Raw genomic sequence first — 25377 nt, 5'->3', positions numbered from 1 at the left:
CCAGGTAGTTCGCGAATACTAAATAATGGTCCTTGTCATGTCCCTGGCCTTTGCACTTTACCTCACGCGCTTCTGGGTGAGCTGTCCTATCTTGTTTAAAACTCTGCATCTCAAGACACAAGTTTTTCAATTGCGTATGGATCTGTTGAACTCCTAGGTTAGGATCTTGTATCGAGGTCTTGTGTAGTCTCATTGTGATCTCCAAGGCCTTGGCCTGAGTGGATAGCTTCTGCTATGATAACGCGTTCCTTAGGTGCGGTGTTAGCGACGCTACAAACCATGCGTGGTGTTTCCCATCCATCAAGGTCATGTTGGCTTCACGAATCATAACCTTCAGTCTATAATCTAGCTCCTAGGGGGTCTCGCCTGGAAGCATCACGATTTCCTTAAATCCAATAATCAACTATGTCTCTGATTTTGGCCTACTAAATTCCCTGTTTAGTGCAGCTTGGACATCCTTGATCCCTGTGTTTGGATTGTCATTGGAATGCTTAATGTACCACATCAGTGTGCAATCCTGCAAAGCACTGGCCAATGTTTCTTTCTTTATATTGTCATCTATGACCCCCTGCGCTTCCCATACATCCTTTACCACGAACCAAAATTGATCTGGATCTTCATTCCCTACTCCTTTGAACACTAGCAACTTTATCGCACTTGCCATATTGAACTGTGGTGGTGGTGGAGGTGGTGTGGGTGAAGATGGGGGTGAAGATGGTGAGATTGGTGATGGTGTAGGTGGAAGTGGTACGCGCAGAATTCGTTGCCTTATCAAACTGATCACACTTCTTGGTGAAACCTTCGCGAGCTCTTCTTCGCTTTCTCGCGGAGGTGAAATCAAGGGGCTAGTTTCTATTTCTGCGCTACCTTCGTTTATGTAGATCCTCCCACTCCGCGTAGCCCAAAACATCAATTTATTCACATAACCCACTTTTCACACAGTAGCATCTTAATCCAAGTGTTCAAAGATTTAACGTACTTACCTCGTGGTCCCTTGAGGAAGCGTCATTCTGCCTCGCTATAGCTGACTGAAGTATCTACCGCGAACTTAGTGATAAACCCTCCTATAATTTGATCGAGCCAATGGTCCACAACACGCATAATCGTATCTTCTGATGCTTCTAGTCTGCACACCAACTCTGGAGTCCACATAATAGGTTTGTCGAGCCTACACCTTCCTTGACTATCTGCTAGCTTCGTGATCCACTCGTACAACTCAGAGGGGAAGGATGCAAAGAAAATTTCATGGATTTACATATATAAGTAGCAATATAACCTCTCCTCCTTTGTTAACTACAGATTCTTGTTTTCCTGCGCCATGAACTCCTGAATCTTCCTGTCCAACCACTCTTCAATTCCTTTCTTTGTCGGATTCTAGTGATACGACATCAGACATCTCTTATGCAGATCCTGGTCCCGACAAGAGAACCATTTGTTGGCTTAGTTGGGCCTAACCCAAGTTCAGAGTTGATTTAGCCAAACAAATCCTGGTACTACTGGCCCTTTCGGCAATAGTCCGTGGAGTGCGGACTGAGGTCTCACCCAATGTAGTATGGGAGGGTGCTAGAACCAAGTTTCCACACCCTGGAGATGTCTGATGAGTTCAAGTGGTCCGGGGTTCGACCTTGCATGTAAGTCGCTTCACGCACTTTCCCATACGTCGCAGCCTAAGATACTACCTTTGCGCAACCCTACTCAAGGGCTGAACGTTGCACTTCTGCGTTATTACCCAAGACTTTACTGATATTCCAATGTTAGTTGATTATCTTAGCCTACTTGCATGCTTTAAGTTATACTTAAAAATAGAAACCATTCATACAGATGCGTGCAGTAAATAAATAGTATACTCGCAAAGTATATCAAACATGCATTAACCCAAGAACAGATACATAGAATTATGATAAAACTTATCTTTATTAATTCCTTCCTCGGTTACAGACTCGACTCCGCCCTGCGCACTCAGCTGCAGGGGTCCACGCACTCAGCTGCGGACTACTAGGCCTCTGCGCACTCAGCTACAGAGCCTTCTCTTACTCTACGACCCAAAGACACACTTTACACTTGCGACTCAATCCCTTAGACTTGTTATTCTTCTCTACTCCTCTCTCTTTCACACTTAGAGCCTCACTCTATTTATACAATCCCATGGTCCACAGAACATGGGTAGGTCTATCCAGCTAACATTACATTACAAAACTAGGGCGGACAACCTTGTGACTCTATTATACTTTCACACCCCACGCCCGCAATTTGCGGAGCTTTACAACAAAATTCAGTCAAAACTTGGGCTTTGACCCCCAATTTTGTTGTCAGCTTTAGCTTCTTCCTTGATTCTTTGGAGACATGGTAACAAACATAGGCTCCAAAAATCTTGAAGTGCGACACATCCGGCTTCCTCCTTGAGAAAGCCTCCTCTGGTGTAATCATGCCCAAAATCTGATGAGGACTCGGGTTCTGCAAATAGGCTATTATGTTGCATGCCTTAGCCCACAAGTGAAAAGGTAGTCCTTGGTCATGCAACATTTCCCTCGTTGCTCCCATAATGCTATAGTTCTTTCTCTCAACCACTGTGGTGCAGGTAAATTCTCAATGCGGACACAAACAATTCCTCTAGCATAAGAGAGAGGGTCTAGCCACAAACAAACAATCTATGGAAAATCTCCTTAAGCTAAAATCAATTAAGAGGGCCCATCTCTTAGATCGATATTCTGCTTGGTGATGATCATGCTTCCTCACTCCAACTATCTTATGTTTCCTTCCTTCGAATACCTGAAACAAGCAAACAACAACAACAACAAATGTGATAGCATACAATATTGTATTCAACCTACTTAATAGGTCAAGGAACATTAAGCCATAAAGATGTAAAATGACACTTCATGTAGGAAATCAATCAATAGTTTCATTTATATAAATCAGAAAGAGATTACAACCAGTGCCTTGACATTGTTGGTCTCCTCCGATGTATCCAGGTTCCCACACTTCTGCTAGCACTTCATGGATAGCCCCAACAATGAAAGTTTTAAGGCCTCTTTCCCTCTAGTCTCAAACCAAACCAAAACACACTATTCTCCCTCAAACATACACTAGAAAGTTGCAAGCTATAGATGACTTGTTGATTATTCAAACTCCCTCCAAAAATAGTTTAGCTTGGGAAAAGAGAGGTTTATATAGCTTGGATGAATGGGGATGGTTCCTCTCATCATCGAAGAAGGTATTATCTCTTGAGTTTGTTCCATCCTAATAGGGGAAAGGATTCCAAAATGACTTCCTCAGCTCCATCCGGCCCAACCATCTACCAGACTTCCGTTACAAAGCTTCTAGACATGGAAGCTTTGGCTCCATATTTAAGAAACCTTCCAAAATAGGATCGACGCAACTAGAAAAGGGTTTAGTGGCTCCATACGGTGCGAAGGCTAGTTTTAATCTTTGCAAATTGGCGCGAGGAAACTAGTCAATAGCACCGGTCTTGTAAACTAGGATAAAAGGAAGATTCTTGGGAAATGATGCAAAGGGGAATTATTCTTCTCATGAAGAGGGACATATTGGGACTTTCTTCATGATGGGAAAGCATGTCGGGTTCACTATAGAGGTCCTCTAGGATCGTGGACGGGGAGTACAGGGACAGTGACAAAATGTTGTGTAACAGATGCCCCCTAAAGTGTGAAGTCCAAACTAGAGTGAGGGGTGAAATTCTTTATAAGTGGAAGCGGGGAACCAGAGTCTGTCATCGGAAAACCTGCAAGCAAGCATAGATACATATACATCACTTAAAACCCTGAAAAATGATACATGAATCGTGGTATGGACGCGTCCATCCAGAGAATGATCATGTAAAATGGATCCAGGGCATGGGCGCAACCATCCAATAGAAAGGATCATAATGAAACCAAGGTATGGTCACAACCATCCAATAATGAGAAGGATTGCATATAACAACTCATGGTATGGTCGCAGCCATCCATCTAAAAGAGACATGTATATCAACATGATCATGTCACATCGCCTCGCAACCTAGACTTGTGTAATTTGAGCTGAGGCTCTTGCGCTCCAAACAACCCAATCAAAGTACAAATCCTAACATGTGAATGGATGTATTGAATTCAAACATGCTAGAAAATCACTTGATTACTGGTCAATGATGTGAACCATTAACAAGTGCGAGAGAAACCACCAATAATGGAAATGGCTCTCAAGGTACCAACAGCACAATTCACGGAATGTGAAGAAAGGAAATGAGGTCGAACATCAATGAAATCATCCCAATCGAAAGCCAATGATGTGAGCTCATCGTCGAGTGCGAAGAACTTGCCATTAGGGCATGCAAGCTCTAAGGTACTGGAAGGGAGTCTCTCGACCAGCTTCCTGGATAATGAGTTGAATTCGACAAGAAGCGATCGTGTCGAAGGAGGGCCATGATGTATCCCACATTGACTCGAGACAAAGGGATGAAAATGATTTCAAATGATATAGAGAATTAGGAGTAAGTGTAATTGTAGAGGGACTAACTCTTGAACATATCGACAACACAATTCCTAAGTTTGGTAGCTTTTGGATCCATAGGATCGGTGGTCATGATGACATGGCAGAGATCAAATGGAAGGAAAAAATGAATGACCCAACCCAGGAAGGTCAAATGATGAAAAGGAGTATATCCTAACCCGACACGAAGCAGAAAGTGTCATGTTCAAGAGTGAGCTGCTGACACGACTGATAGAATTTCCAATTTTCCCCCACCATTTCTGGCAGACACCCCAATTATTTTTAATCACAAGCTTGAAGGGGATAACATGTGCTTGCACTGTAAGTTCATCCTTTGGATGAATCTGTCCTAGTAAGTTTAATGAGCCCTAGGAAGGAGAATCTCATGTTCTTCATGGTGTTGAATCCAATGTCGTTTAATGTTTTAACGAGTTTGAAAAAGGTGTAACTCATTATTTTTTTCATGTTTAGAGAGTTTGAAAAAGATGCGGAAAATAAAACTCCACATGTTCCCTTTTCGTACATTTGTGTCTCTCGAGCCTTAAAAGGTAGAAAACAATACTTGAGAGAATGGCTTCACCATTTCAGTCAAGGAGTACCTTTTTCGTAAATAGTTTATCCCAGCCCGAAAAAGAGGTAAACGTATATTGGGTAAACGAAATTTCACAACCTCTAACGAGTTCAAAAGTGACTAATGCTTCGCAATCTTTTCATCTTTTATGAGTCAGAAAAAAGCTTAAAGGTGATGTTGCACAAAATATTGTCACCATGACATTCTGCAATTAGTGTGAGTCTATCACCACTCATACTGTCCTCCTATGCAAGTCTTAAACCTCAGCTCTTCATGTCAAGCCTTAAAAATGAGAGGAAGTCCTTGAAAATCTCTAAAACTCTGGTTGCACACTTTCTCTTAGCATTACCTACGGTCCCAAACCCCCTGGTCATGTCCCCTGTGAACTTGCCCGCTCTGTCTCTAGAGGAAAGGGTGCAGACCCCCGTAAAAGTCAAAAAGGCGCAAGTTTATTATTAAAAACTCACTTTGGGTTAATTCTGGACGCTTCTAGAAGGAATCTTGAGGTGGCAAGTTCACTCCTAGGTGGTTCATGCATCCCATAGTTAAAGGAGCTAACCCCTTAATGTGAGGAGCTTATCCCTTTGAAAGAGGACTCTATCCCTTTGAAGGTGGACCTAGTAACTTCCTTCCTCTGCATTATAAAATGAGGCATTGGGCTAGTTGCTAGGGACGTTGAAAGCTGAATATTTTTTAGGGTAAATTCTGTTGGAATTTAGACTTCCTAATTGAGCTTGAGAGGAGAGATTACATACCTTTTGTTGGAAATAATACTGAGAGGGGGGGTGAATCAGTATTATCAAATTCTTTTTAGCAAATCTTCCTTATTTATACTTTGAATTATTTCAGCATATCAGTATCATAAAAAATAATGAGCATGAACAAGAAAAACACCAAAGAACACCTGATGTAAGGTGGAAACCCAATGTGGGTGAAAACCACCTGCTGCAATATGTCTCTATCTTCTTTCAAATTAGAAACTTCTTTTACAATGATTTTGTATTGGTGCAGTCCTTTACTAGTACACAGGCTGCAACCTACAGAGAGCTACAACTCTCTCTCGTTTTCCAGTCTTTCCTGGAAGGGAGCTACAACCCCCTACTTCTTTTCATAAAGCATCAAATGATCATCAAGTACATATAAGTTACAGTCCACTACAGTTATCAAATCAGCAATAACAGAACTAACCCAGAACACCTTATCAACAGAAAAAGTCAATCAACAGAAGATCTTAAGACAGATATGCAGTTTTCCCTTCTGTGGCCTACGTCGCTACGCACTTCACCTTCTGCTTCCCTGCGTATATCCACATGATCCTTCTGCCGCACTGTGTGTCCATGCACTGTTCCTTCAACCGCACTGCGTACTGTTACTGCAGGTACGCACCCAGAGACACTATCGCGCCGCGTACTGTTACTGCAGGTACGCACCCAGATATACTATCGCGCCGTGTACTTTTACTGTGCGTACGCACCTGAACCTTCGTCGCCCTGCGTACCCACGCAGTTCTCCTTCTTCTACTCTACGTACCCATGCAGATCTTCTGTTTCTGCTCTGCGTACCCACGCAGATCTTCTGTTTCTGCTCTGCGTACCCACGCAGATCTCCTGTTAAACACCTGCATACTTCTGATTAGGGCTGAATAGGCAGTCCACCAGAGTGGCACAGATGCTCAGATGCCCAAATCTGATCATGCGCTCGAGAGATCACCCTTCACAGATTCACTTTCAACTTCATATAGATCAAGCTTTTAAGACCATAACCCAATATTTCAGATCTTAAGATATTCAATTGCAAAAGATGCTTAGCCAAGTGATCTCCTTTGCTTTATATAGGCAAGCTCCTCCTAAAATCATGGATCAATACCACGAGCCAAAACCATAGTAACACAAATACCGTCGGCTAAATACCAAGGGTTAAACATAAGAAACCCCACGTGTGCTTTTCTCTGCCTTGAAATGAGTGCACTAGGGGTATGCACCTCCTGAACGGCTGACCTGCGTATCTGGCCACGGTCCCTTCATGGTGTACCTGCGGGTACGCACTTTCTGAACTGATCTCCTGCGTACTTCTTAATTTTCAACATATTGAGAGCCTTGCCACGGGTGTTGCCATCAAGTACAACATCTGTAACATATAGCCATACCAGAAACATAATGCCAACACCTTTTGATCTCTTCGGGAAGAGAGTGAAGCTTGTCAAAGTAGAGGAGATTCTTGCTAGACCCTGAGAGGAGCTTGTACAACATCAAGGCACCAAGGTTGTAAAGTTATTCTTTGTTTAAAGTTAATACAATCAAGTTCATTTTTCTCAATAAGTTGTCTTATATGGTTTATTTCATGAATTCCTTGATCATCATGATAAATATGATTTATTATATTGGCTATGCAGGTGTTATTTGATGTGTGCTTGTTTGTGTTTGCAGGTTCTTTAAAAGGAAGCTCATTTGGATGGTCGAAGCGTGGCTGCCACAAACTAGCATTGGACTTGAGGTAGGGTCTAAAACATCTCTTGGCTTTTATTTATAAATCGTAATATTTGGAGAAAGGTAGAATTTTCTTCTTTTACTTGTCGCTAGATATCAATAGATACTAGGGAGATCGGTCTTGTCCGCAAGAACGATTTATCCGGCCGACAAAATGGCGACTCTACTGGGGACTTGAATTTTTGGTTTTTGCCTTTGCTTTTACTTTCACTTGAGAATATTTTTCTCTGTTTCTAGTTTTTGCTTGATGTGTGTGGAATTGGGTAATTTCTTTAAATTTTGAATTGTTTTTGTTTTTCACGCTTTTGAAAGAGGACCGCACGTTCTGGTTGTAACACAGTGCAGACATCCCCGCACTGTTGCTTTACTACACAGAGCAGTACCACACCTGGTTATACTAGGAGCCTGCAGACCCTATAAAATTTTCGAAAAACTTAAAATCTTCTCATTCAGTTAAGCTTAGGATTTGCTTATGTTTTTTAGCCTCTGCCCAGATCTACATGTGTCTTGTAAAAAACTTCTTGTAGGTGAATTCCATTGGCATTTAGGTTTTAGGTGAATTTCAAGAAGTTTTGTATGCCTGGCTTGATTTTTGTTTGGTCTTTGTAGTAACTCAGAGCTTAGAAGCCTTAGAAACCTCAGATCACCCTAGTTTTTGCTGGTCTTCTTTGTGAGTCTGACCGATTTGTAAAATTTTCCTTTGGTGAGGAATACATCTCGTTTTTCTCTTTGCAAAGCTTTGAAAGAACTTGTTTTGAAAGTTTTGGATTTCATTTTTAAAAAGAAAACATAAGCTGGTTGTTTTTTGATTAATTTGTTATTCTGAACGAATTAGTCCTTAGTTTGTTGATTACTTCAATTAGATTTTTAGAAGTTATAGATCTCAAGATTAGATCTTTTTAATAGTTTTGAGTGTTTTCTAGGAATTTTAAAATCTCTTTTGAAAAAGTTTGTTTTTGTAGTTTTTGAGTGGAAAAAGAAAGGGATATTTTTCGCGAGCATAATTAGTAGTTTCGTTTTTTAGTTTATTGAAAAAACAAAAAGGTTTTTCTTTTTATTTGTTTGTTAAGGAAAGATTTGTTCTTCAAGCAATTGCATTCTCAACTCTTTCTTTAGCTAGAAATTCATTGAAGAAAAAGGATTGTTTATCATCTTAGGTGAATTTTTAGTGTTTTGGAGTCGAGTCTTCACACCATAAAGTTTCATCTCCACACCTTTTGACTTAAGAAACAACCATAAAAATAATGCTTAAAGTAGAATTTATCTACCAATCTTTTATTTCTATGGTTTTTTATCACCAACATAGCTTAGGCTAGTATCTTGGAGTAGGCTAGTATCTATGCTCTGGGAAGCTCCTCTTAAAGGAGTCAAGCACGAGATCATATTCGAACCAGTGGGGTAGTCAATCCTTCCTCATTGGGAACGATAGAAGATATACACGTATTAAAAACGGTAAACCTCAGATTGACCATTGTCGAGGAGCCTAGGGTCACTTGTTGGTAAACCTTGGATTATGTCAAGGAGCCTTCAAGGGGATTGAGCTTTGCTACTCTACCCTTGTGTGTGTATCGGATCACAGACTGTTCCCCCAGGTATATTTGTTTCTGTTGGTAACCATAGTGACCATAATCTATAGGATTCTTTCCTAAGGTGACGGTGGAGGGAACATCCCGCTGTACCTGGAGCAGATGTCGACTAGACTCACTTGGACTCTTTGGGGGGTTCTCTTCACTCGAGATGGTTTAGTGGAGAAACTTGTGCCAGTCTGTTTCATTAAGCAGGTTGTCGGGGTAACTGTTCCAACCGCCATTTCTGTATTGAATTCTACGACGTTGGATTTCATCACCAGCTAGTGTTTTCGGTACGGAAAGTTACTTTTTTTGTGTGGTTTGACCTCCTATATTCTTTAGGCGTGTGATTCAAATTGTTTGGTTCTTTAGAGACTTTAGGTGGTTTTCATTGAGATTTTTCTTTGTTTGCGTGTGAAGTAATTAAAATATTTAATTGTGGCTGAATTACCGAGACAGTCCCGTAGACTTCAGGGCCAACCTCCTGAGTTTTCACCAAGCCAGATTGAAGGGCTACAAGCTCTTGTAACTCCTAGTGACAGTAGAGTTGGGTCACCAAAAGAAGGAGAATCTTCTTTAGTTGTGCATCCTGATTATCAAGTTCAAGCACCAAAGTATATTATTGAACATATTTCATTTTCCGAAGTTACTGGTAGCTTTTATTCTACTAGTGAGTTAGCCGAGGAACCTGAAATTTTTGAACCTGAAACGGAACCTACTGCTACTCCATCATCAGGACTTGCTTCTCCAACTTCCAGTGGTCTTGGTTCACCCAGGGTAGGAAGAATCATTACCCAAAATCTTCCTTCTGGACTTATTTCTATTGAAGAACTTGTCACTCTGGAAAAGGGTATATCTATCCCTGAAAATCAACCAACTATAGAACTCAGGGAGTGTGAATCGATATTTTATAGTCCACCTAGGAGGGATGCTTGGTATCTTTCATTGACCAATTTTCTAGAAAACCCGGGACTAATTTTTTCACCACCTCGCATTCCTTTTCATCCAACACCTAAAGGTTATTATCCTCCTTTGAATATGTCGAGACAGTCATCCATGTTTTCTCAATCTCCAGAAACATTTTTATATGGCGGTCCTTCTGTTCCTTCTGGGTATCATTCACTTACTGGTACTTTTTCGGGAGCATCTCCTCAACCTGTTCAACAAGGGTTATTAACTGGTAATAACGGAACTAAACCATTGAATGTAGAAGATATTCTTATGATGTCCGGTACCATTCCAAATCCGCAGCCTCAAGGTAGTCAGTTACCGCTAGGGGGCAACCTCAAGGTCCTCAATTATCACCTGGGGGGCAACCTCAAGGTACCCAGTTACCGCCTGGGGGGCAACCTCAAAGACAGTACATAACCTTGGGACAGTACATTCCTCAAGGTCAACCCTAGACTCAGTACATACCTCAAGGTCAACCCTAGTATCAATATGTACCTCAAGGTCAACCCCAGTTTTAGTACGTGCCTCAAGGTTATCAACCTCAAGGTCAGTACCCAACTCAAGGTTTCCAACCACCTTCAGGTCAATCATTTGTCCAAGGAGCTAGAAATGTACCTTTGAATTATCAACCCTACCCTCAACCCAGTTATGGTCCTCAATATGCTCAACCTTCTATGGGTCCATACCCCGGAATGAACGTAGTGTTGGATCCATATCAATCTCAACAGATCTTGCAAATGAATGTGCAATTGTCATCTCAATCTGGACAACCCTTGGTTTCTGGTTCAACCCAGCAACCTGTCCAGCCTACTATTCAAACTTTTGCATCTGGTGTAGTTTCTTAGCCTGGGTGTAGTTCACCTCGAACTCTGCCTCAAACGACTACTGCAACTGCTGCAACATCTGTTCAATCCACCCCACCTACTTCTGGAGTATCGGTAGCTCCAGTTTCTATTGTTCCTACATCAACTCCTCAAGCATCTTTACCTCAGTCTGGATCCACAATTCAAACTTTAGTTCAGATGCCTGTAGGACAACCTGGTTTAAGTACGGATGTCACAAGTCAACCTCAATTTACTTATCAACCGTACCAGGAACAGTACCAATTGGGTCCTGTTGTGCAGAACCCAGTCTATCAGTATCAACCGTACCCTGGATATACTTATCAGAAACCTCAACAACCCCAGTACGATCCGGTTAATCTTGGTTTTCCGGGAGGATATAATATCCCAAATGCAATTCCAATTCCAGGTTATCCTGGATATCCTCCTCCTGGGGCTGGTCTTATGACCCAGGGTTTTCAAGACCCTAATAGTTAGTTACCATTAATTGCAACTTTGGACTTGCCTGATTTGTCGCGCCTTACGAATGATCCGATTAATTATCTTCCATTTTGGCCGCCAATGCCGAATAAGTTGCCCAGTGATATCCCAAAGTTTGAAGGTAAATCAGGAGAGGATCCATCAAACCATGTGATGACTTATCACCTCTGGTGTGCATCTAACTCCATTTCAGATGGTTCAATTCATTTATGTCTTTTTCAACGCACTCTGATTGGTCTTGCGGCCAAGTGGTACATTGAGTTACCACGAGCCTCTTTTTATAACTTTAGTCAACTAGCTACTTCATTCTTAACTCATTTTCAATTGCCGGTCAGATATGACAATGGCAAGGAATTATTAACTTCATTAAAACAGTCAATGTCCACTTACATTTGAGATCACATTCATGAATGGAGACGTCAACGACGTTTAGTGAAAGTTTTATTCCAGATCAAATCTTAGCAGAATGGTTTGTTAAATCATTATTACCTAAAATCACTGAGGATGTAGCTAAGGCAAGAGTTGTTACTGAAGAGCAAGTAATTGCTCAAGCTCAGTACGTTGACCTCATTTATACACAGTCGGGTACGTTACACGAGAAGATCCCCGACCTTCCTAAACAAAATCAAATAACTGCAGCTCCTTCAGGGTCTCATGCCGCTGACGGTATGATTGGTTCAGTTAACACCAAAAGTAAGAAGAAATCTTCAAAGAATTCTTCTCCTATCATAACTTTACTAGATTCCTTGACAGGAGACTCTTCCACTAAAATTCCTACCGATATTCATGTCGTAGAGTCATCTACAGCCAAATCAAAATCCGGCAGTAAAAATAAGGGGAAGAATAAAAATAAACAAAATTCGAAAGAGAAGTCAGATAAAATGGAATCTACTAATGACAAACGTAAACCTCATTATCCTTGTCTCATTTGTGATGAATAGAATTTTACAAGAGACTGCCCTCATCGCACTGAGGTTGCAAAAATCGTCAAAGGTTCTCAAACGCCTGCTTTCTTGAAGGATCCTTTTCCTAGTCAAGACAGTAAGATGATAGGTTCTTCCTCAAATGCCTCATAAGAACCCATAATTATGATGTCCCATGTTAGGATTGCGACATGATCACAAGATTATGGAAGTAAAAGTCCTGTTGATGGTAAGGAAGCAAAATCTTCTAATTCGAACCCATCAACTTCAACTCCTAGTTCAGATCTGCTACAGATCGAGAAACCTAACCCAGACTTAATAATCAAATCACCTGCTAAAGGTATACTTCAAAAGTCAGCTTTCAATCCACATGCGAGAGCTGCTCAGAACTATAACATTGTTGAAGATTTAGCTATTTCACCTTTAGCAATGTTGGCTTTGGAGGTGTTGCAATCATGTCTAGCATAGCGTAAATTGCTATTGTCAACTATAGGAGCTATTGATATTCAGGACTCGAACCTTATAATCTTCGATTTAGAAAATAGTACACCTCGCTTACCTCATCAAATGGCTTTCTAGATTCCAGTGTTAGTCAAAAACAGACCTTGCTATAGGACTGTAATTGATGAGGGAGCTTCAATGTGTATTATGTCGATCCAGTGTTGGAGATCACTTAGTTCTCCTACACTCAATCAATCCCGACGATTCTAAAGGCTTTCGATGGCCGTGGGTTCCATCCTTTTGGAATTCTACAGGATTTACCTATAGGGATTGAAGGAAAAACTGTTAATCTAGATGTGGAAGTGGTTGATTCCCCTCTAGATTACAACCTTCTCTTGGGTCATAGTTGGTCTTACGCTATGACTGTTGTTGTTTCATCGGTATTTCGGCTTATAAAGTTTCCTCATAATGGAAAGATCATAACTATAGACTAGCTAACTTACTTTTCATCCAACCCAGCCTCTTCTAAAAGTATCCAGCATGTTGGCAAAACAACTATCCCTTATAAGGATGTTGGGGTAGGATTGGTTAAAGATTCTGGTTTACTAGGAACTTTTTCCTTTCCTCCTCCTAACATATCGCCTTCTACTGCAACCATTCATATGATTTCATCAAACACTATTGTTTATGATGATCCTTGGATCGTACCTTCCGAATCTGAGATTGATTCATTTGGTGATGCTATGCCTTTGAGTCCCTATGAAATTGTGTATCAGGCTATATAGTCGTTTTCCAACCCTTCTTCAACTGAAATTGACCTAATGAATGTGGTCCATGAAGAATCACTTTCAACATCAAACTCAGATTCAACAACTTTTTCCAAACTTGTTCATACAGATGAGCAAATTCGAGAAATTTTGTCTGTTGATGATTTACCATGGGAAGATCTTCATCATATATCTTCATTCTTACCTAAGATTGATCATTTTGAAAATGATTTTTCATCTATTTTTACTACTGATTATGTCAAAGAACCACAGAATCCATTTGCAAAATCCTGATTCTGAGTTAAATTTGGGAAATATTTCTCGAACAGTTCCTATTGACATTTCAGTTAAACCTGGAATTGTTGAAAACATTCATATAGGTGCCTATTGTACGGAAAATGAACTTCAAACATATAAGGCCCTATTTCAAGAATTCCAAGACGTGTTTGCCTGGTCATATGAAGAAATTCCAAGAATCGATCCAACAATTGTTGTTCATGAAATCAAAACTTACCCGGATGCTAAACCCATACGGCAATGTTTGCGTTAGATCCACCAGCGAAAAGCTGCTGCTATTAAAGCAGAAGTTGAAAAATTACTTAAAGCAGGTTTCATTTATCCAATTCCCTTAACGGATTGGGTATCGAATATTGTTCTTGTTAACAAAAATCAAGGAACAATAAGAATATGTATCGATTATAGGGATATTAATTGAGCCTATCCCAAAGACAATTATCCAACTCCCTATATCGATCAAATCATTGATGATTGTGCCGGCAGTGAAATTTTCTCCTTTATGGATGGGTTTTCAGGTTATAATCAAATCAACATTCTACCTACTGATCAACCAAAAATGGCTTTCATTTGTCCATGGGGGACGTTTGCTTATTGCAAATTACCTTTTGGACTAAAGAACGTCGGAGAAACTTTTCAAAGAGCTATGTCTTACGCATTTCATGAAATCAAGCATATTGTGCAACCTTATCTCGATGATTTACCTGCTCATTCATTACATAGAGCCGATCATCTCATTCATTTACGAGCAATCTTTATGAGATGTAAGCATTATCGAATTAGGTTGAATCCACACAAATGTGTTTTCTGTATAGAAACGGGTCGTTTACTGGGATTTTTTGTTTCGAAAGCCAGCATTTGTGTCAATCCATCGAAGGTTGAAGCTATTTTCAAATTGCCTCCTCCTTCGACTCTTCGCCAACTCCAAAGTTTGCAAGGGAAAGCAAACTTTTTACGTCGATTCATTCCTAACTACGCCGAGATAACAAAGGGTTTTACCAGGTTGTTGAAACAGAATACTCCAGCACTTAAACACGCGTTGACCCATGCACCATTATTGCATCCTCCCAACTACAACCAGGATTACTTCTTGTATCTCGTCGCCTCTCATTCCACCATCGGAATGGTGTTAGTTCAGGAAAATGAATTTTGTAGTGAACATGTGATTTATTACCTTAGTCGAACTTTGAATCCGACGGAGCTAAAATATTCACATGTGGAGAAATTGGCCTTGGTAGCTATTCAAGTTGTCCAACGTTTCCGTCATTACATTTTACTACGCAAAACTTCCGTAATTTCCGACTGCAACCCTATGATCTATATTTTGACAAAACAATTGCTAGGGGGCAAGTATTCCAAATGGATTTTTATCCTGTAGGAATTCGACTTGGAGTTTGAAAAATCTAAGTCAAAGAAATCTTTAGTTTTTGCGGAGTTGATGTGTGACTTCCCGCGTGCTGATAATGAAACAGTGATGGAAGAGCCCATTGTGGTCGAATCCTTGTTTCTTATCAGCACTCTTGATCCATGGTATGGATATATCATAGTTTATCTCCAAACCCAATCCTTTCAGCCTGAAATTTCAAGATCTTAGCGTCGGAAAATACGATTCCAATCCCAACAATACAAAATTATTAGAGATACACTTTATCGTCGTGGGGCGAACTCTGTTCTCTGACGTTGTTTAACTCATGAGGAAGCTGAAAGGTTTCTAAATGACTGTCACTCTGGAGTGTGTGACGGTCATATGTCTGGGTATGCCACAACCCAAAAGATATTGCACGCTGGCTATTTCTGGCCGTATTTGTTTAAAGATTGTATTGACGCGGTCCGAAAATGCCACAATTGCCAAATTTTTTATCGAAAGATGCGTGCTCCACCTGCTCCTCTCCACCCTATAATTGCCATCGTTCCTTTTGTGAAATGGGATATTGATTTTATTACATGTAACCCTCACTCGGCCGGGGGGCATGCATATATCATCCTTGCGATAGATTATTTTACCAAGTGGGCTAAGGTGATGCCTACATTTTCGACAGACGGCAAAACTACTGCGGTTTTCATTTTCAATCATATAATTTCTAGATTCGGTGTTCCACAAGCGATTATCACTGATCATGGGCGTCATTTTCGAAACATCATGATGACTGAACTAACAGATCAGCTTGGCCTGTGTCACGATAGTTCTACTCCGTATTACCCACAAGCTAATGGTCTGGTTGAAGCCATCAACAAAGTTCTAGTCATTATGATCTAACGAATCATTGGGATTCATAGGTCGAATTGGCATAACATGTTATTTTCAGCACTTTGTGCGTATCGAACCTCAGTAAAAACATCAACTGGTTTCACTCCTTTCCAACTAGTTTACGGTTTGGAAGCTATGCTACCCATTGAATGCAAAATCCCGTAATTGCAAATAGCCATAGCATTACTTCCAGCCACTTCCGAAGAGGAGAAACATTGTACTTGGCTCAGCTAGATGAGAATCGACGTGATTCTGCACTAGCAATCGAAACTCATGCCAAACGTATTAAAGCTCAGTATGATCGAAATGTTACACCTCATAATTTTTCGGAAGGAGACTTAGTCTTACTATATGATCAAGCAAATGATAAGTTAGGCGCTGGAAAATTCGTACCCATGTGGCATGGTCCTTATGTTGTTAAGCGAAAGCTGGCAAAAGGGGCCTACGAATTGGTAGATTTTGATGGTGTTTCTTTAGGTAAACCCAGAAATGGTCTTTACCTGAAGAGATATTATGCTTAAATCTAGGTGTGGAGATTTTAGTTAGATTACTTTTCTTTCTAGCTGGTGTGTTTTAGATTAGAAAAGTGTGCTTAGTTTAGAGAGTGTTTTTGTCATTATTCCTGCTTATCTTTATTTTACTCTTGATATTGCAGATGTCGACGTCTCTTCAAACATACATTGGTTTTGCTGATGGTGCTTGTCGTAATACACGGAACATCTCTTTTGCAGCTTGGGTTATCTATTCACCCTCTGATGAGTTGGTATCTATGCATGGGGTAAGCCTCAGTCAAACAACGAACAACATTGCAGAGTATAGTGCAGTGATTGAGTTATTATCTGAATCCATTTCATTTGGGATTCAGAGTTTGATTGTGAGGTTAGATTCTAAACTCATTGTATTGCAGCTTAATAGAGTTTATGCCATTAGAAATCTGGTGTTATTAAGATTATTTGTTAGAGTTCGTCTGTTGGAACGTGAATTTGACTATATTGAATATCAACATATTCCGAGATTTTTAAATACATTAGCAGATGCAATTGCTTCTCGAATGGTAAGTAGACATTTGCAATAATCAAACAGTAAATTTAAAAACATTACATAATATGTTTTATAAGATAACCAGTAATAGTGATATAGCATAGCATAGAAGTGTGTCAAATATACATCGTCTCCGATCATAGGTTGAAAAACACCTTATGATCAGCAAAATGATAGTACAAAAAGCAAAAATGTCATATGAGTCTACAACAGGCAATCATCCTATCACTGGTGATGATCACGATAAGAAACCACTGCACGGGCCACCCTACAAAGGAACCTCCTGAAAGGTCGTGGGACCGAATCACATAGCGCTATAGCCTAAGAGGAATGTCATCTATGCTAGTCTCTAGAATGTCTGCTGTCAAATGCTCTAGATGGTTTTCCAATTCAGCGAGGGTCTCTATAGATTCATCCTGTGGAGCTGGTACTGCTGCAGCTAGATGTTTCCTCTCGTAAGGCTGGAGAGTGGCTGGTCGCCATGGACCTACATCTGCATTTGAAACCTTTTACTATCAGTTTTGGGACGATTTAAAAAATAAATAAATAAATAAATAAAATAAAAAATTAAATTAGAAAATGTTAAAAATGATTTTACCTGAGTCATCCCATTGCTCTCCTGGTGGAAGAGCCATGTCTGGGTCACCACGATAATCCATCCCAGCATAAGGAAAATCCTAAATCACAAAAACTTGGTTCTCCAACCAACGAAAATACTCAGGAGGAAATCGAACAACCTCTGAACCCTCCTCAGGATGACGGGCTATAACTGCAACCCAACGCATCAGCTTGGGCTCTTGGGGAAGTCCAACTTCAACGGAAAGATGCTATGGGACCAACATTGGGACCCTCTCTAGACCAAAGCTCACAACTAAGAAACCATATCCAAAGTTTTTCAATTGTCCGTTCTTTGCTCTAGTCAGTTGGCCTTTTACATTAGCCAACACAGCTTTGCACCAGTTGAAGACGGTGCATCGAAAACAGTCTACTGCCATCCGCATTTGGGATATGGTGGCCATATGCAGTGTTGCGCTTCCACAGAGTCTGGTGACAGTAAATGCAATCACTTTGAGTTCAGGACAGGAGATGGTTTTGATATCAATCCCTTTGTCCTTGGTTTGGTCGTTACAAAACTCTAGCTGGAGATTATCGACCGACTGGCCACCTGGCCTAGTCCTGAATAGAGTCAATTGTTCACCTCTCTTAGGCAAACCAGTCAAGAAGTAAATTTCCTCTAGCTCCATTTCGAGCTAGTGGCCACCAATAATGAAACACTGGTCCTGTATATTCCACCTATCCACTAGCCACTCCAAAAAGTCTACTTGGGCCCTCATGCCAGGTATGGCCCATAATTTAAATAACCCGCATGCCCTTAATGCATCGATTGAAGGTTGATGATTAATTGCGGCAAGGTCCACATCTTCGTGCTCCTGTTCCCAACAACTAAGCATGGTGTATACCCTGCATTGAAAGAAAAGGTGGTTTAGAACATTTTAAAACAAAGTTTTTGGGTGGAAATTGAAGAATTTGAAATTATAAAACCTATGCCGCGGGGACCGCACTATCCAGTTATAGACAATGCATAGGTCCGCACTCTGCCTGAACAGCAGGTGCAGGCCCCTGGATTTTTCCTGTGTAGGAAAAAGTCGAGGTCCGCAGGTTTCGCACGCTGCGCCTGTGGACCCCGCGAGCGAACTTTTAAACAAAATTCTTTCTAAAAATCAAAATAGAAACCTAAAAACAAAATTAAAATGGTTGAAATGCAATATTAAAGTGATGTGGATTACCTGGAGGTGACGGTTTTCAATTCCAACGGACGGATTTTCCGCAATCTTCATGGGAAGTTTCTCACCCAAAAGCTCTCCTTTCTCACTCTGAAGTCAAATGGTAAAAATGAATTTACAAAAGCCATTTTTATAAGCTTTTTTGAATAAATGAATTTTTAATTTGTTTATTTTTCACTTTAAAGAGGTAACTTTTTGATGCATTTTTATTTATTTTTAAACAGGTATGAGTAATGTTTGAGTTTTTGTGCAAAATATCGGATTTTTCAGGCAAAATTGATCATTTTCAACAAAAAACAGTAGAGTCATCTTTAAGCTCTTTTCTGACTCCTAAAATATGAAAAGATTGCCGAGTTTTTATTTTTAAGCTTGTTAAAACGGAATTAAAAGGATGGTCCACTTACAACTCTTTTCTGACCGTATAAACATGAAAAGATTTCCGGATTTTTGTCATTTCAAATTCAATATTGGTTATAAAAGGACGTGTCATTGATCACTTTTTTACTTTTTCGAATCAGAGACACTAATTATGAAAAGTAATCCTTGATCGTAATGGTCAAGTAGTTCTCTCAAGTATTATTTTATACTTTTTCGGGCTTTGGAGACACAAATTTACGAAAAAGGACAACCATGGAGTTTTCTTAAGTTTTTCTTCTCACTCCCTAAAATTGAAAAACGCCGAGTTTTTCCTATACTGGACTCGTTAAAATTTAACAGTAAAGGACCTGTTCAATTACAAACAGGAACGAACCACTCCTTCTTAGGGTTCGAATTTAAAATAAGTTGGACTCATCTGAAGGATGAGCTTATAATCAAGCAAATGTTATCCTCCTCAAGCTTGTCAAAAATAAAGAGGTACTTGCTAGAAATGGTGGGGGAAAAGAGAGAAAAATGAACCTGTTTGTCATACTCTGTGTCTCAGAAAAACATTTAACCACTCTTGAACACGACACTTTTTGTTCACCTAGGTTGGGAAATCCTTTGCCTAACAGTTAATCAAACCATATTGAAAGTCTTCAGCCAGTCTCTGGGTATTAGCTTTGGGTCAATTGTCACCAAACCATCTACAGTATTGTTATGTGTTCAAGAGGTCATTGCAAATAAACCATTCATCTGCAAAATATCTGTCATCCATCTTGACCATCCCTGAATCAGTCCTTGCAACTATATTTCTTCAAACTTGATCTATGATTTCGTGTTGTGGGCTTGCCTACGACGGATCTCTTTCTATTGACTTCAGCTCATTATCTAGAAAGATGATCTAGAAATTGTCAGTACCTTGGGATCTGCATGCCTCAATGGCAGGTTTCTCGCCTTCGACGACAGGTTACATCATTGACCTTTGATCAAAGGATTCCGTTACATGTTCGACATCAACACATCTATTCACATTTCATGGACTGTATTGAGTACTTTGAGAGCCATTGACATTACTGGTGGTTTCTCTCACACTTGTTAACAATTTACATCATTAACTGGTAATCAAGTGTGTTACACAGCAATTTGTCACCGTTTGTCACCGTCCCTGTTACCCCTCACCCGCACACTGGAGGACTCATTCTGGGACCTGTGAGAAGTGATATGACCTGAAACCACTTGCATCATATTCCTCTAAGTATGAGCTTCATATGCCCTGAAGACATCTCCTGCAGAATACCCATGAAAACAGCTCTTTTTGCATTAGCGCGGGTCCACAGTTTACTGCCCACGCCAATGAGGGAAATCCTCTAAAGAGGGTGCACTATTGGCACTCTGTCTCAGAGTCGCACTCACGCCAACCGAATTGAGTAAAGTTTTCAACCAACAAGCTCCCGAAGGTTCTCCTTAACCCATTCACCAACTGAACCTATGTTGATCTACGATGGTTTGGCTTCGAATCTCCATAGAAGGGAAGTGGTTTGCCACCTTTCATGGAAGTTTCTAAGTGATAAAGCCTAATCCCATGAATAATGTGGTTGATCCTATCTCTTTCCCCTCTATCTATAAAAGCTTGTCTCAATGCCTTGAGCAAGCTAGTTCCAGCATAGTGATAGAGAATACCAGGAGTTCAAGAGTTTGAAGCTGCAAGAGCCTTCTTTGCACCCATAAGGCCAAATCTAAGTGAGGAGATTCTTGTCACCCAAGAGAGAGAGGCTTGTTTCCCATCCCAACAAGCTTTGCAAGACTTGTGTAGCTGACTACCCAGCCAAAGGAGGATTTGACGTTAGAACAATGGTTGTATTCTTCTTTGTTATTTATCAATAATAGATGACTATCATTATGGTTCCACTCTCATTGTCTTATGATTGATGTTGAGTTATATCTTTTCTGACTGATATATAGTTGCATCTATTGGATTTTATGCTTGTATTTGTGTTGTTCTTTGCATGTGCAGGTGTCCAACCACGGAGATCATAGGGATCGTGACCGGTCGAGGCAAAGGAACGAAGGCGACGTCTCTTCTACGAATACTAGCATTGGAATCCAAGTAGGTTCTCATCATCCACTTCTTATTTGCAATTAGGAACTTGCGTGGTAGAATTGTTTGATTGTTGCTAGACCCGGTCTAGGCTAGTAGGGATCGTCTCTGTCCGTAGAGAGGATTTACCTCCACAACATTTTGGCGACTCCGCTGGGGAGTTAGTCTTGTCTCTTTGGTTCTCTTGTTTGATTGCTCACATAGCTTTCTAGGTTGGATTTCTTGCTGTCTCTTGCTTCCTGGTCTACCTGGATACTGTTAACCATGACCTAAACAGCTCGTTTTCATTTTTTTGGCTTAGCAAGCTTGATTAGCGTGCTTTTTAGCCTGACAGTCACGCCAATTGGCGCATGTTGCTCTAAGACAACTCGCGCCAATCCCTTAAAAGCGCGAGTTACAGCCTGACAGTCGCGGCAGGCCGGTCAACTTTTCCAGTTTGCTTGTTTTTGAGCCCTCTGAGCTTGGATTTGTATCTTGCTACGTCTTTTTCAATTACTAGAGTGTGTTTGATCCTTGTTTGACTGGTTTTAGACCTCCATCCTTCGGGTGTTTGCCTCTTTCTATCGATTTCACATTTTAATCCTAGGGCATCTAGTGGCCTTGTGTATCGAGCCTTCCGTAGGTGTCTTAGGTTCTTTGATCGTCCAGTCAACTTTGTGATTACTCTTTTGCATTTGCTCAGTAGTTGTCAAAGCTTTTTCTTGTTATTCAAATGATTTGCTTCTCTTTCGCTTGGGTTTCACTTGGCTTCGTTTGGGCTTAGATCACATAGCTCATAGAGGTCTTTGTGCTTTCTTCTTGGTTTGAAGGACTGTCTTGGTGTTTTGGGGATTTGATTGTGTTCTCATTGAGTGAAATTTGTCTCTTTTACTCGGTGTTATTATCTCTCAAACTTTGTTTAGTGCACTTTGCCATTGAAAAGAAGACGAACAAGTCTCTTTTGCGTTGAATTAGTTAATGGAAATTAGAGCTTTTCATTGATTAGTGATTTTGGAAAAAGGAAAAGTTTCGTTTATTGCCATTAGCTGCATTAGAGTGGTTCTTGATTGTTTGTGGTCATTTTGTTTGATTGAAAAATTCTCAACTCTCTCATAGTTAGTGTTCATCGAATGGAATGATATTCTTTGGCATATAGCTTGCATTTAGGGAATTGTGAGAGATTACATACGGTAGGACCTGGAAATCGAAACCTAATCAAAGATCAACCATAAAATGAACTGAATGAACTTAAAAACGCATTGGAACATAACGCTCACTGTTTAGAGGTCTAGGCTAGAGACGTGCTCCGGCGTCGTTAAACCTAGTCACTGTTGTTTCACATTACGGTTGGGTGATTCCTCCTTTTGTGACTCGATAGTGGTCTAGCACGGACTTGAGCTCCCACGTACCGTCACGTATATAGGGGAGACCCCACTAGGTTATCATCCTTTATCCACAGGAAGCCGTGTCTGCCGCCTTACAAGCCGTAACGCACCGAACACAACATTCGGGAAGATTGACTGCCGTACGGGAAGTCCTTGGTTTTCATATGACTGCCAAGGTGTATATGCAGTTTTACGGATTTGTTTGGTAAACCCTTTGCCTAGTCTCTCTAGAGTAGTCACTTTTGATCCTTTTCGGACTCTTTAAAAGAAAAGGCTCACTTGAGCAGTTTGTCACTTCGGGCTCATAAAACATTCGAAGGCGACTAGAGTCACCTTTTTGTCCTTTTCTCGACTCTTAAAACATGAAAAGGTCAAGTTGTGTCCTTGCGTCTTAAAATTTATTTGGGTGAGATTAACATTACCTGGTTAGATCTTGTGTGCGTTAGTTTGAGTAGGGTCCTTTATCGTTAGATTCCCTTAGGTTTTGTTTGAATTTTGTCATCCTGGCTGAACCGTCGACTCCCACTCCAAGTGATCAAGGGTCTCCATCTTCCGTTGCTCCTGAGGTACCGGTTGTGAGTGATACTCTTCCTGTTATCCCGAGTATCCAACCGATCAACTCTCGTGCCCCGGACAATGAGGATTATGAAATTCATTGGAACCCCATCTGGGAGCCTGAAGAGGACGATATTCCTTTTACCCCCCCTGGTGTTTTGTCTCCAATGTCTACCTCTCACATAGATGAGACATCTCCTAGAGTGAGTGAGACACTCGTTTTGTCGAATATCGACACTCCCATCCTGGCTACTTCTCCAGTACCCTCACGCTCGTTGAGGGACAATATAAGTGCCAGGATCCCTGCTTCGAGTATGTGGGACCCCCATATCACTCCCACTACGGGATATTTTGTTTCACGAGTCCACAGTACACCTGTCACTTCAGTTCCAACGAATCCAACTGTTTGTGTAGCACATTCAACTCTGGTTGTTAGTGTCGTTACTGCGTCTTCAGCTCTTGTTACACAGTAATTTGTTACCATCCCTGTTACTCCTCTTGTCGTACCTTGGAGGACACATCCCGGGAGTTATAAGAAGTGACAAAGTCTAAAAACACTTGCATTATGTTCCCCTGAGTATGTAATCCATGTTCCCTGAAGACACCTTCTGCAGATCATCCCTAAAAAGTGCTCTTTTTCCATTGGCGCAAGTCCACAGTATCCTACCCGCGCCAATGATGGAGATCCTCAAAAGAGGGCGCGACCATTGGCGCTCTGCCTTACAACAACAGTCGCGCCAACCAAATTTAGTCGTGCTTTTTGCGTTAACGCACGTCCGACTGTTGTTTCCTTCATTACATGGAGCTTTTCTGAGGATAAAAAATCAGTCTTTTGTCGAGCTTTATCCATCTTTATGGCTTTTGCTAATCCGCGAAAGGTGTCCCGGTTCGTCGTATCCTCCTCCCTTCTTCATCTATATAAGCTTGTCATTATGCATTGGACAAGCTAGAGTGTTGGCTAGTGTTGGAGAGTGTTAGTGCTAGTGATTTAGTGATTGAGTGATAGTAGTGATGATTATTGGTCATGGAGTGTTAGATGTCGAGTTCTTGGAGGAACGCTAGTGAGTGCTAGAGAGGTTATGCTGCCGGAGAGGAGATGCATGGCAAGACACATATAGTTATTTGCCCAGCCAGGAGAAGGGTCGACGTCAGAACAATGGTTGTAAATTTTCCCGTTTATTAATTGATAAGCGACTGCTATTACAGTTCCAATCTCATTATCTATCATGGTGATGTGTTGATTTATTTCCTTTCTGACTGAAATATAGTTGTGCCTTGGTAGTTTTTATGTTGGTATCTGTCTCTCCCTTTGCATGTGCAGGTGTTCGTTTGTGATCTGTTGGAGCAAGGGAGCGAGGATATCAACTCTACTTCAATCATAGCGTTGGACTCCAGGTTAGTCTTCTTGATTCACCTTTGATGCATAACTAGGAACTTGCGTAGCAGCGTGGTTTGTTTGTGGCTAGTTCTGTTATAGGCTAGTGGGATCGCCTCTGTCCGCAGAGGGGATTTACCTGACCAACAAATTGGCGACTCCGCTGGGGAGGAACTATTTGATTTCTGTCTTGCATGTTAATTTTCTTCTGCTTGCTTGAGTGAATGAGATTCCTGAGTCAGTTTTGAGATTATTCTTTACTGTTTGACCCATATGAGCACTGTCAACCCGACCTGAGGTCGTGTCATTTATTTTTCTAGTTGGCAAGCTTAATTGGCACGGTTATTTCTCTGACAGTCGCGCCAGTTGGCGCATGTTTCTCAAAAGCAACTCGCGCCAATCCTGTAGTAGCGCAAGTTGCAGGCTGACAGTCGCGGCAGCTCTGTAAATTTTGCCTGTGTGTGGGTGGAAAGCTCTTTCAGTCTCTTTATATATCTCTCTCAGCCTCTGGAACTGTGTTGAACCTCTGCTTGACTGGTCTTAGCCTGTATCCCTCAGCTGTTTGCTCATTTCTATTGATTTTCGTCTCAGCCCTAGGATATCTAGGGGCTTTGCATGACTAGCCTTCTGTGGGAAGTTTCGATCTCTTGATTATCCAGTCAACTTGTTGGTTGTGTTCTGCACCTATCCAGTGCTTTGTTAAAGCTTGATCTTCTATACTCTGAATAATTCACTTCTAGCCTCTTT

Source organism: Pinus tabuliformis, chromosome 6 (assembly GCF_031772625.1).
Source record: "Pinus tabuliformis cultivar Carrire ecotype Pingquan chromosome 6, CPIR1, whole genome shotgun sequence".
NCBI classification, from domain to species: domain Eukaryota; kingdom Viridiplantae; phylum Streptophyta; class Pinopsida; order Pinales; family Pinaceae; genus Pinus; species Pinus tabuliformis.
This window is presented reverse-complemented; position numbering follows the sequence as displayed.